This window comes from Mastigoproctus giganteus, chromosome 4 (genome assembly GCF_048544385.1).
Source record: "Mastigoproctus giganteus isolate SK-2022 chromosome 4, ASM4854438v1, whole genome shotgun sequence".
Taxonomy (NCBI): domain Eukaryota; kingdom Metazoa; phylum Arthropoda; class Arachnida; order Uropygi; family Thelyphonidae; genus Mastigoproctus; species Mastigoproctus giganteus.
The window spans coordinates 89,800,573-89,814,234 of NC_143578.1; the positions used below are offsets into that span (position 1 = coordinate 89,800,573).

General features: G+C 40.0%; 1 protein-coding gene across 1 annotated transcript in view; it reads right to left on the reverse strand.

The window, feature by feature from the left end:
- The window catches only part of LOC150086896 (PX domain-containing protein kinase-like protein), a 257,528-nt gene that overhangs the window by 52,006 nt on the left and 191,860 nt on the right, over positions 1-13,662 (reverse strand). The gene's annotated exons all lie outside the window — the stretch shown is intronic.

Here is a 13,662-nt window from a genome sequence, read left to right on the forward strand (position 1 = left end):
TCCATTTGTAAATTTCTGGCCAAATTAAATGCATCCTTCAAATTATGCACAGAAAGCTGGAAGAAGCTTTCTGTGCACTGCTGCTCCTGCCCACCTGGCTATGGAGATGCCTATATACAGGGTGATTCTAAATTATTGTCAGGATTTCCGTGGCCTATAATTTTCAAACTGGAAACAACAAAATAAAACTGCTTATGGAATATGAAAGTGTAACTCAAAAAGTTTTATTTGGCAATGCTGTACTCGCCGCATTGATGTCTGGAAGATATTGACGGCATTACTTCAAAATGGTGACTGTTCAAGAGAAGGCAATGTGTGTACTTTGGTTTTTCGAAACAAAGTATGTTATCACAACACAACGTCATTACAGAACTCAGTATGGAAAAGATCCACCTTCAGATAATCCTATCCGACGTTGGTTAAAGTAATTTCAAGAGACTGCACCGGAAATGAGCGGCAAGACCGAGCACTTCGCAGGAATATGTTGATCGAATTCACGAAGCATTTTCTCAAAGCCCACAAAAAATCAACTAGACAAGCTTCTTTGCAGTTAGGTATACCACAAATGACTGTTTGGAGGGTTGTTCATAACCACCTTCACCTCCATGCCTACAAACTGCAGATTGTGCAGGCTTTAAAGCCAAACGAGAAACACCGCATTTCCAATTTGCACAAGAGATTTGTCAAAAATTGAAGCTGATGAAAATTACTTTCGGAGATAGAGATTTAGTGATGAAGCAACTTTTTATGTATGGGGGGGGGGCAGAAAATCATCATAACTGCAGAATATGGGGATCAGAAAACCCCCATGCCATTTGAGAATTCGAAAGAGATAGTCCAAAGGTCAATGACTGGTGTGCTTTGTAATGTTTGGAAGTTTTGGGGCCCTTTTTCTTCGTGGAAAAAACAGTGACAGCAGTGACCTATCTGGATATGCTACAGCTGTATCTGTTACCCCATTTGGAAAATTATCAGCCAAATGTGGTGTTCCAGCAAGATGGTGCACCGCCACGCTGGGGGTCTTATTGTCCGAGAATTTCTTGACATGCATTTTCCTTGGGTGCTGGGTTGGGTGTGGTGGACCGATTCCATGGCATCTGCACTCACCCGATCTTGTGCCTCTTGATTTCTTCCTATGGGGATACATGAAGGACATTGTGTACAATACCCCTGTGACTTCCTTCGATGAATTGAAGCTCAGAATTGTTGCTGCAATCGAAACAGCTACACCGCAAATGCTGGAGAACACCTGGTGGAAAATTGAATATCGCTTGGACATCTTATGTGCCATGAAAGGTGCACATGTTGAAGTTGTTTAGCATTCTGCAGTGTTAGTGGAGACTATAAAGTTGTGTATTTTGGAAGTAGTGGCAGACGGGGGCGGGGAAATAATTATGATAAGATGATTCATGAGAGCACTACTAGATGTGGAATCGTTGGGACACAGACTTATCATGGTCAGATTCATGGCAAATCCAGTGGGCATGGTAATTATACAAGTTTATGTGCCAACCCCAAATAGTACTGATTTATAGGGTACAACAAAGAAGTCCAATTTAGGTTACTAAATGCTTGGCCCTTTGACCTAATGGGTATAGTTTTCACCCCTAATATTTATATTCTAAATTCTCCAATTTATCCAGTATGTATTATGTTTTAAAAAATAAGGTTATATATACAGGGTGATTCACTACCAGTGCGACAAACTTGCAGGAGGTGTAGGGGGCACAAAGACGAATCGGAATCACATAGCATTGTAGGGTCCGAAATGCCTTCATCATGCGGTAGAGGACGTCGAACGGGAGGTCGCGTGAACAGCGATCCCGCTAGAAGTCAGCATTTGCAAACCGTTTCTGTTGAAGAAACCAAGTAGCAAAAGTCCTCCGGAGTGGATAATCCGCAGGCTCCAATGATTGGACACGTTGCAGATGGTATGAACTCATTTGGTTTGTTGACAGTATCCTCCATACATACATTATGTATGTATCCTCCATACAGTGGATTGGGAACTACCCAATCGTTGGCCTATCGCTCAACGATAGGCCAACGTAGGACGTAGGACATTCTCCTCATTGTCTGGCATCCTCGTCGTTCGCTCTCGATTCATGGTACCTCTTGTGAAACAACCAGTCTCATGTAACCTTTTGTGCACACGTGCGAAAATCGTATGAGGAGGGAGCACGCCTGTGTGGGAAACGTTCCTGGTACAAGCGCAGAGCGGCCATTACAGTCCAAGCTCCATACGCGAGGTGCATGTTGGCCAGTTCAACATTTGAATACTCGTCATCCTACTGCCTCGGGAACCGGTTCGCAAATGCTGACTTCCAGTGGTATCGCTGTTCACGTCGACCTTCCGTTCAACATCCTCTACCGCATGATGAAGGCATTTCAGACCCTGCAATGCTATGTGATTCTGATTCGTCTTTGTGCCCCCTACACCTCCTGCAAGTTGTCGTACTGGTAGTGAATCACCCTGTATATAAAAGGGACAGGGAAAGCAATGGGAAACTACCCTGTAAATAAAGCATATCCCATGTATCTATGATGAGCAAGCTAGAGATATCTGAAAGATCTGGTAGCTATGAAATCATTATACAGTGATGCCGAGCACAGCAGGGGAAGTGTCAGTGCTTTCCATGTCGTAAACTTGCGAAATCCCTGTTGCAGAATCATGACATGGAACTTTATGAACAATGTTGAAATATGGAAAGTTGGAGAGTGTCAAAAGAGAAATGCACAGGAATAGTATTGATGTGCTAGGAGTAGCAGAGACAAGGAGTGAAGTGGGGAAATTTGTAAGTGGAGACTATAAAGTTGTGTATTTTGGAAGTAGTGGCAAGACGGGGGCGGGGGCAATAATTATGATAAGATGATTCATGATAAGGATTCATGATAAAAATCTTAAAAACAACATTTTGGAATTCAAAAGTACATCACCAAGGGTGTCAAGACTAATACTTCAAGATTTCTAAGAGGTACAAGCTAAAGATTATAATGATTTATGCACCAACATCGAGCCATGATGATGAAGAGGTTGAAGAAATGTACACTGAAATTGAGTCTTCTAGATGAGCAGAAAACCCTACTACACTATTATTATGGGGGACTTCAAGTGCTAAGGTGGGAAAAAGACAAAACAGCGCAGAAAGGGGAACTATAGGAAATTTTGGAATTGGTGAAAGAAATGAAAGAGGTGAAAGACTTGTGGAATTTGCAGAATCTCAAGGACTGTCAGTAATGAACACTTTTTTCAAGAAAAGGGTGAACAGAAAGTGGACATGGAAGAGTCCAAATGGATTAACTACTATATGAAATCGACTTCATCCTCACTAACAGAAGATATATTGTGAATGATGTTACCGTCCTGAATAAGGTAAATGTTGGAAGTGATCACAGAATGGTAAGATGTACACTTGATATAGATGTAGGAAAGGAAAGGAAAAAACTGACTCGAGTAAATAATACAAAGGTCTTTGAGATAACAGAAGAGGAGAAAAAGCAGTATGTACTGGAACTTAAGAACAAGTATGAGCTTCTGCAGACTGCTGAGGACCAAGATATCGACGAGGAATATTACAACTTTTTGAAAGTGATAAAGCCAAGAAACCTATAGGGAAAAAGAGAATCCAAAGAAGAAAAAATTAGTCAAGAAACACTTGTCATGATGAACCGAAAGACGACAAATGAAAAGCAAGAAAAATACTGACTAGGGAGAAAATATTGAGTATACTGAGTTATGCAAAGCCATTAGAAGAGACTCAGAGAGGACATAAGAAGATTTAACACAAGAAAAGTAGAACAAGCATTAAGGGAAAACAAAGGATTTAAATCAGCAGCCATGAGCAGTAATACAGAAAGACAATTGATACTGAAACTGAAGAATAGCGATGGTGTACTTATAAACAGCAGAGAAGGCATAATTCAAATAGCAGAAGGACTACTACAGAGAATTATACAAGGAGCAGTGGGGAATGATGCCAGCAGTGGGGAAGATGGATTGCAAAGTAGCAACACATACGACATACCCAATATTCTTCCTGATGAGGTAGAACATGCATTGAAGAAAATGATGAATCAGAAAGCCCCTGGGGGAAGATGAAGTTACTGTAGAGTTGTTAAAATTGGGAGGGATGAGACATAACACAACAACTGCAAGGCTCTTCACAAAGTGCATTAGAAAAGGTGTGACGCCTAAGCAGTGGAATAATGCAATCATAGTTTTGCTGCATAAGAAAGGAGATAAATCAGAAATTGAAATTATAGACCAATTAGCTTGTTATCCCACATCTACAAGTTGTTCACAAGGGTCATTACTAACAGATTAGAAAGAATACTTGATGAGAATCAACCGAAAGAGCAAGCTGGCTTTAGGACAGGATTCTCAACTATGGATCACCTTCACGTAATATCACAGCTAATGGAGAAAGCAAATGAATATAAAACACCATTATGCCTGGCATTTGTGGATTATGAAAAGGCATTTGACTCCATACAGCATAAGGCAATGTTTCGGCACTGGAAAGACAAGGCATTGATACCCCATATATTATGATTTTGAAGAAAATATACGAGAGTGCTACCTCCTTTATTAGACTAGACAAAGATAGTAGGAAATTTAAAATTGAGAAAGGAGTGTCGACAAGGAGACACAATATCTCCGAAGCTGTTTACTGCTGCCCTTGAGGAAGCTTTCAGAAGATTAGACTGGTCGCAGAAAGGAGTCAACGTGAACGGAGAGTACCTAAACCATTTACGATTTGCAGATGACATTGTGGTCATAAGCCATGATCCCAAAGAATTAGAGGAAAATCTTAATCAGTTATGCACAGCTAGTAAGGATTTTGGACTAAAGATGAATATGGCTAAAACAAAAGTAATGATGAACAAGTATGCCACAGAAAGGGAAATAATATTGAAGGAGGCAGTAATTGAAAAGGTGGAGTCATATACTTATCTGGGACAAGTTATTAGCTGTAATAATGATAAATGGCTGGAAGTCAAGAGAAGAATAAATTTTGGATGGATAGCATTCAGGAAATATAGTCACATACTGAAGAGCAATATCCCAGTTTGTCTGAAACGTAACAATGTATACTCCCCACCATGACTTATGGAAGTGAAACTTGGGCACTCACCAAAAGAATGGAAGAGAAGCTGAGAACTACACAGCGAAGAATGGAACGAATCATATTGGGAATCAGACTGTTAGATAAGAAGAGAAACACATGGATTAGGCAACAAACTCAAGTAAAGGACATTCTTATCAAAACTAAAGAACTAAAATGGTCTTGGGCAGGACACATAGCTCGAAGACATGATGCCAGATGGACTAAGAAAATAACCGAATGGTATCCAAGAGGAGCTAGAAGAAAACCTGGAAGACAAAGGCGGAGATGGATAGATGAAATTCATGAGTTTGTGGGTAGTAAATGGATGTCCAGTGCTCAAAACAGAAGGAACTGGAAAGTTGCTGGAGAGGCCTTCATCCTGCAGTGGATTGAAAATGGCTGATGATGATGATGATTCATGAGAGCACTACTAGATGTGGAATCGTTGGGACACAGACTTATCATGGTCAGATTCGTGGCAAATCCAGTGGGCATGGTAATTATACAAGTTTATGTGCCAACCCCAAATAGTACTGATGAATTAGTTGAGGAGACATAAACAGATGGAGGAATTAATACAGAAAACCAGGTCAAGAGATAACGTGATAATTATGGCGGATTGGAATGCGGTGGTTGGCAAGAGAAGGGAAGAAAAGACTGTGGGAAATTTTGGTATGGGTGTGAGAAACACAAGAGGCCAATGCTTACTGGAGTTTTGTACAGAAGAGAGTCTAATGGTAGCAAATACGTGGTTTAAGCACCACTCCACAGAAGATATACATGGAAGAATCCTGGTGACTGACAAAAGGTACCAAATTGATTAAATCTTAGTTAAAACAGAGATACCGTAACCAAGTGAAGTAACCAATGTCCTATCCAGGAGCGGATAGAGATTCAGATCACTCAGTCGTGAAGATGAAGAACCAAAACTGAAGCGCCTGCATAAAATGAAATCATTCATGAGATGGGAAGTTGAGAAATTTAGACAGGAGAGTGCAAAAAATGTGTTTCAAGATCTGACCAACGTTATCACTGCTGAGGAGACTACGAATGATCTAGAGCAAAATATATCTTTAATTAAGGAGATGACGTAAGGCTGCATCAGTGGCTCTGGGTAAGAGCCAAAAAATTAGGAAGCCTTGGATTACAGACATTTTACTGCAGAAAATGGATGAGAGGAGGAGACTGAAAGGCCAAAAGAATGATGATGATCAAAGGAACTATCGTAGATTGAAGAATGAAATTGATAGGGAATTCAGGAAGGCTAAAAAACAGTGGTGGGCAGAGAACTGTCAAGAGATTGAAACGGTCAAAAAACAAGGTCAGGTGCACTTGGCACATAGAAAAATTGGATAATTAACAAGAAAAGAGTAGAGGAATCCAAAAGAGAGCAAGTGGGATGAAAAGGGAATGACAGTACTGAACTTTGAAGAACAAAAGGAAAGATGGAGGAGATATGCTGATGAAATTTATGATGATTCAAGCATGTACACATGGAGGAATACGGCACTAGAAGAACAAGAAAACATGTAGGAAGAAATATCTAAGGATGAATTCTACACAGTCTTAAAGTCCCTTAGCAACCCTTCCCCATATCTTCCATCATGCAGTATGACCAATTGAAGGTCTTTTGAAGTTATGATTAACATCATGGCGAGATCCAATCTTCCTTACACTTCGAGAGTACAGCTCTAAAACGGCGTTCACAGGCCAGGCGCTAGTCATTGGTAACTCTCTAGGTTTCCGGATCAGCTAGTGTATAATCTTGCTACCTCTACTCTGTCAGATATGACCGGAGGGAGTCCAAGTAGTGTGTATGCGGGGTGCATTGTCGAGACCACGTTATGTCAAGGATCTGGGTATATTCTTAAAATGTGTACGCCGTATCCAAAAATTTCATTACTTCATATAGCATGCACCCCCCACCACTTTTTCTTACTATTGAATACACCATAAATTGTCAAACTAATAGAGTAACCTTATCTGCGAAAAGAGCTAAACCTCCCAAACACTTCCTAGTTCATTTCACAAAAATACGTGGTCCCATGTACTTTTTCTAACAGAATCTCAGTTATCGGTTGATTCAAATACTGCTCATCTCAGTTGCCAAAATTATTCACTGTATGATTCCTTTCGCCTCAAAGGTACTTGTGCATATGTCCATTCCGATATTCCCTGTCTAAGACTTGGTAATTTGGAATCTCCTCTTTTCGATCTTCTCTGGCTTAAAATCTTTCTACCTCATTGTGTAAAATTCATCTGTTGTCTCCATCGTTCTCCCAACTCCACTAATCACTTGGAGCTCTTTGACTTCCTCTCTTTGCAGCTTGACTTTCTCCAGTCCAACTTTCCTAACAGTGAGGTAATTTTCCGTGGTGATTTTAATGTCCACAACTCCAGTTGGTTTCCGTTTTCTAGTCACACCAACCCAGCTGGTCGAGATGCTGAGGCTTTTGCAATTACTAATGACCATGCACAGATTGTTCATTTACCTACAAGAATACGGGACAATCCTAACCATAAAGCCAACGCACTTGATCTTTTTCTCACAAACAACCATTCTAAGTACACGGTCGAAGTGAGGGGGTCCTATAGGCACGTCTGATCACAACTTGGTGATTGTCGCTTCTCCAATGGAGCCTTTATCTAATGGCTGTTCCCAACCTTGTATTGTGTAGCATTACAAGAATGCAAAATGGGATGACCTGCGAGATTTCTTTTCTTCTTTTCCTTGGCCAGATTACTGTTTCATAACTTCTGATGTCAACATTTGCTCAGATCGTGTCAATAAAATTATTCTTGTAGGAATGGAATCCTTTATCCCCCATTCCACTTAAAAATCTTGTCATATATCTAAACCTTGGTTTTCCAATAAATGTGCCAAGACTGTTCAAGAGAAGAACGTTGCATATCGTAATTGGCTTGTTTCCAATTCTTCGGTTTCATTTTCTGCCTACACCAAAGCTCGCAACAATTGTAAAGCAGTTATTAATCAGTCCAAACTAGATTTTGAACTGGCTAAGAGTAGAAAACCTGTTTCTTGCCCTAATGGTAGCTGATCTTCTGGTCTCTTGCCAAAGCTATTGGCGTAACTTTTGCCCATATCTACTCCCACCTCTGTCAAAACCAAATGGTTCTGTTGTCACTTCAGCCAAGGATAAAGCTGACCTGCTAGCATCCCATTTTTCTTCCAACTAATATATCAATGATATCGGTAAAACACCTCCCACCATTCCCAACACACTCCATTCAATGCCTCCGGTGGTCTTCCGTCTAAAGGATGTCAGAAGGATGAATCTTGATGCTAAGAAAGCTCCAGGTTCTGATGGTATTTCTCCACCTGTTCTTAAAACCTATGCTCCTGAATTTATTCCTGTTCTTTGGCACCTTTTTTCACTTTCTTATTCCAAAGGTATTTTTGCTACTGCTTGGAAATTTGCTCATATCCAGCCAGTTCCTAAAAAGGATGACAAATCCCTCCCATTCAATTATCGTCCTATTGCAGTTACTTCTACTCTTTCTAAAGTAATGGAGAAATCAATTAATTCTTAATTAATAGAGAGTTGGTATTAATGGAGAAATCAATTAATACCAACTCTTAAACTACCCAGAAACCTTCTATCTGATCAACGATCGCCAATATGGATTCCGTCATGGCTTATGTTACCCACTTATGGACAAATTCAATGGAAAAGTTCGGTGAAACTCGAGCAGTTGCTCTTGACATCTCAAAGGCTTTCGATCGTGTTTGGCATAAAAGTTTTCTAAATAAGTTTCATTTTTATGGTTTGCCAACTGTTTTTTGTAATTAGTTATCCAGTTTTCTCTGTGATCGCTCACTGAGGGTGATGGTAGATGGCTCTGTCTTCTAATACCTCCACTAATGCTGTTGTCCCCCAAGGTTCAGTTCTTTCTCGCACTCTTTTCCTCTTGTATATTAATGACCTTCTTCCATTGACTGGAAATCCTATCCATTGTTTTGCCGATGATAGCACATTGCATTTCACTTTCCATTTTGAGAAACCTTGCCCTGCTCAATCAGCTTCAACTTCTCGAATATCCGCTACCATTTCCTTAAATGCCAATCTCCAGATAATTCTCCAGTGGGGCAAAGACAACTTAGTTGATTTCAATCATTCTAAAACTCACTCCTGTCTTATTTCTCAAAAAAGATTCTTCTGCTCCTATGCTTATCTTTGGTGATGCTCCGATTTCTAGGCAAAATGATATATCTCTTTTGAGGATTACCCTGACTTCTAATGTCTCTTGGCACAAGCACATTACAAATATTGCTTCCTCTGCATCTAAAAAAGTTGGTTTTCTCTTTCATTCTCGGCTTTACTTTTCTTCCAAACAGTTGTTCACTTTGCAGAAATCTGCCCTACCACGGAATACTGTTCCCATATCAGGGGCGGTGCCCCCAAAACCTCTCTCAGGCTTCTAGATTCCATTCAGTAGGGGGCAGTTAGGTTAATTAATGACTCATCTCTAACAGTCTCTCTCCACTCGCTGTCTCATAGACGTAATGTTTCTGCTGCATGCCTTTTCTACAGATACTTCCAGGGGCACTGTTCTTCTGAATTGGCTTCTATAATTCCAGCTCTCTCTTTCAAAACAGTCTGAACATGTGCTGGCACCATCCAACATCATTTACTGTCCAACTTCAAACTCAAAGAACCAACTTTTCACCTTCCTCCTTTATTCATTCAACTGCCGTTTTCTGGAACAACCTTCCTTCATACGTATTTCCTGAAAATTACAATCTATAGAGGTTCAAGTCTAGTGTCAACAAATATCATCTCTCGCCTTCTCAACCTCCAACACAAGTGGTACTAAGTACTATAGGTTCTAATACCTCTCGTGTTTTCACAAAAAAAAAAAAAAAAGTAATAACAAAGTACCAGGAATTGACAACATACCTACAGAGCTTTTAAAATACAGTGGAGAAAATCTGATGAAATCCTTATTTGAACTAATAAAGATGATATACAGGGATGAGCATTGGCTGGAGGATTTCTGCATATCAATCAAAATCCCCGTATCCAAGAAAATGCCAATTCGTATGGTGAGTCACATTGAACAATTTCTAGATGACTCACTGTGTGGTTTTTGCAGAGGCAGATATGGTATAGTAATGTTGAGAGAGTTGGGTGAGAAAGTGTATAACACGGGAAGAAACCTCTATGTGTTTTGTGGATTATGAGAAGGCGTTTGATAGAGTAATCTGGAGAGAACTGTTCCCATTGCTTGAGAAAATCGGATGCAAGAAGATTATTGGACTGATCTATGACTTATATAGAAGACAAAATGCGGTCATAAGAGTGAGGGGAGAACTAACAGAAAACAAAAGTTAAAAAGGGAGTGAGATAGGAATGCTTACTTTCACCTGGTTTGTTCAATGCTTTTGCCAAAGTGATAATAAAGGAGGTACTTCGGAATAAGAAGTCGGGGATTAAAATAGGTGAAAAGTACATAGAGGCTATTAAGTTTGTAGATAATCAGGCCATACTAGCAGGTTGCCCTGCTACGCTGCAAAAAATGATTAAAAGACTAAATAAGAAAGCGCTGAAGTATGGAGTGAAGATTTAAACATTATGAAAACTAAGGAAATGATGATTGGTAAAAGGTTAATTCCCTTCCAAACTGAGATCAATGGAGTAAGAATAGAACAGGAGAGCACTTTAGGTATCTGGAGCAGTTATTTGCACAGGACTTTTCAGGTCAAACTGAGATTCAATCCAGAATTGCAATGGCAAAACAATCTTTCAAGAATAAACTGTCCTTGATTACACAGAAGAAGATAATAAAGAAATATATCTGGTCGGTGGCACTATATGCAGCAGAGACATGGGGTCTAACAAAGAGAGACAAAAGAGACTTGAGGCCTTCGAGATGTGGAGCTGGCACAGGCTGGAACGGACTGAAAGATTAAACGGACTGAAAAAGTGTCAAATGTGAAAGTATTAAGACGTGTCCAAGCAAAGTATTAAGACGTGTCCTAAAAGGAAAATTTTAGGTAGAATAAGATCAACTAGACTAAAATGGGTGGGCCATGTGATTCAACATGGCGGATTGCTTCTGCATGCAATGGAGGAAAAATGTCCTAGGGCTATACCAAAAAAGACCTTCATCGGGATGTTGCTGGATGAAGACTTCAAAACTTTGAGGAACTGACCAGTCACAAGACTGAATTACTGATGACAATGAATGTAATACAACCTTGCTTGTTGTTTTGGATCCAAACATGCACAAAACCACGTTTGGATTCCAGAACAGAATTCTAGTGTTCCTATGTACACTAGAACTTGTTTCTAGTCATTTTGCTTTTTATTCCAAATTTAAACATTCTTCTTACTTTTCAGTTATTTCATGTTTTATATCTGACAGATATTAACTATTCATAATACCAAATATTTAAGGTTGATATTCACAACTGTTATTACAAAAAAAAAAAAAAAAAAAAAAAGTGGCACATATGCAGAGCATTTAGTTGAAATTGAAGGATTAGTGTTAGGTAGAATGTTTCTTGCTAGAAAGTAATTAAGTTTAGTTTCTCCCATCGAAAGTTAATATCACCGCTCATGATCACGGGTATGATCTCACGATAGTGAAATCACCGCTCATAATCATGGGTATTTTATGGAAATCTTCCTTTAACAGCACTACACCTTGAATTGAGTACAGAGCAAAACAAAATGAATGAAGTCAATTATATGTCAATTATATAATGTATGTCACTGTTAGGACAAATATAGACAACCATTGTAAGTATCACTTGGCCATTGGTTAACAAGCACTCCGCTGTATATATATATATTGCCAATGGATCAAACACTAACTGTCGAACCAGTCGTTTGTCAATAGATGACATAACTCGTTACTGAAACATAAATATTTCGTAGATAACACTCGTTACTGAAACATAAATATTTTGTAGAAAACACTCGTTACTGAAACATAAATATAGCGTTATAACTGTGTTGGGATACAAGTTTAGTATTTAATTTTATACTGAAATTGAAATTTTATTGAAAGTAAATCGAAATCATGACTCAAACCAAAGAAGCAAAGCAAAAGACTGAAGCTAATGGGAATGCTGTGGCTCAGGGGAGAACTGAGGGGGGCAGTTGTCCTCTGAATCACAGCCTTTTAAGATGCACTAATTGCTTGATGTTTGCAGAGCAGTCAGGTATGGGACATGATACTGCCATGGGGGGGATTGTCTTTGTATGTGCGCGATGCAAGGAGTGTAAGGAAATCAGGCTACAACTCAGCGTTGTTATGGGCCTATATGAGAGCTTGAACGACAGGGTGGATGCCCTCGAAGAATTACAAGTGAGGGGCCCATCAAGCTCTCAGCTGCCCACACCAATGCCAGAGCTTGCACTTGGTCATCACGCAACACAGCGGCTACCCCCAAGGCAGAATGCGCTGGTCCCAAAGGAACTAGTAGTTGTTGGTGATTCTATTGTCAGGGAAACGGGAAACATGCTTTGTAAAAAGGATAGGTGGAACAGGACCAGGGTATGTCTGCCAGGGGCAAAGGTTGATGACGTTGTAGAGCGGATATCATCTTTTAAGGGCACAAAAGGTGATATAGTTGTACACGTTGGCACTAATGATATTAAGAGTAGGAGACCGGCGGAATTACTTAACAAGTATTGGTCACTGATGAAAAAAAGCCGTGAATTAGGGTTGAATTTGAAAGTGTCTGCAATTCTGCCCAGACACGATAGGAGGGAGTATATGATGAGAGCCCTGTCGATCAATTCGGCACTGGAAAGATTGTGCAGGTCTCAAGGGGTAGAATTTTTTTCAGCCTGGTCTGTACTTGTTAACAGGAGAGACTGCTTCTACAGGGATGGGATACACTTAAATAGAAAGGGTGTAAGAATGTTTGCTGATGCTATGGAGGTAGTGTTAGGTGGGTCGGAAAACTACTAGATTGGGGGGATACAAGGACTAATAGATTAACAGTAGCCACTGGCAGAGGAGAAAGTGATTCTTGCACTGCTTCTATTGGAATGAGCAGCAGCCTGGAAAATAAGATGCAGGATATTACAGAGGCTGCTGGGAATCATGGGGGTACAAGTAAACACATGGGTTGTGTTAGGGTGGCTAAGAGGAAGAGCAGGTGCATGTATACTTGCGTGTACACCAATGCTAGTAGTTTAGTAAATAAATTAGATGAATTTGAGTTATTGCTCAAAACATCAAAGGCAGATATTGTTGGGATTTCAGGGACGTGGTGTCACACAGATATAAGGAATGCAGAACTGGAATTTGGGGAGTACAATGTCTACAGAAAGGATAGACAGGATAGGGAGGGAGGAGGGGTTATGCTATTAGTTAAGAAACACAAAATCCAAGGAAGTGAAGCCAGTCGACATCGCTGGACAGTGCAGTGTCGAGTCAGTTTGGTGTGACATAAGCATTGGGAGATCAAAATTGAGAGTAGGAGTGTGCTATAGGCCTAATGACTCTGATGAGTATAATAAGAAACTGACAGAGAAATAGAGTGGGGCAGTAAATCAGAGAGTCTTATAATGGGGGA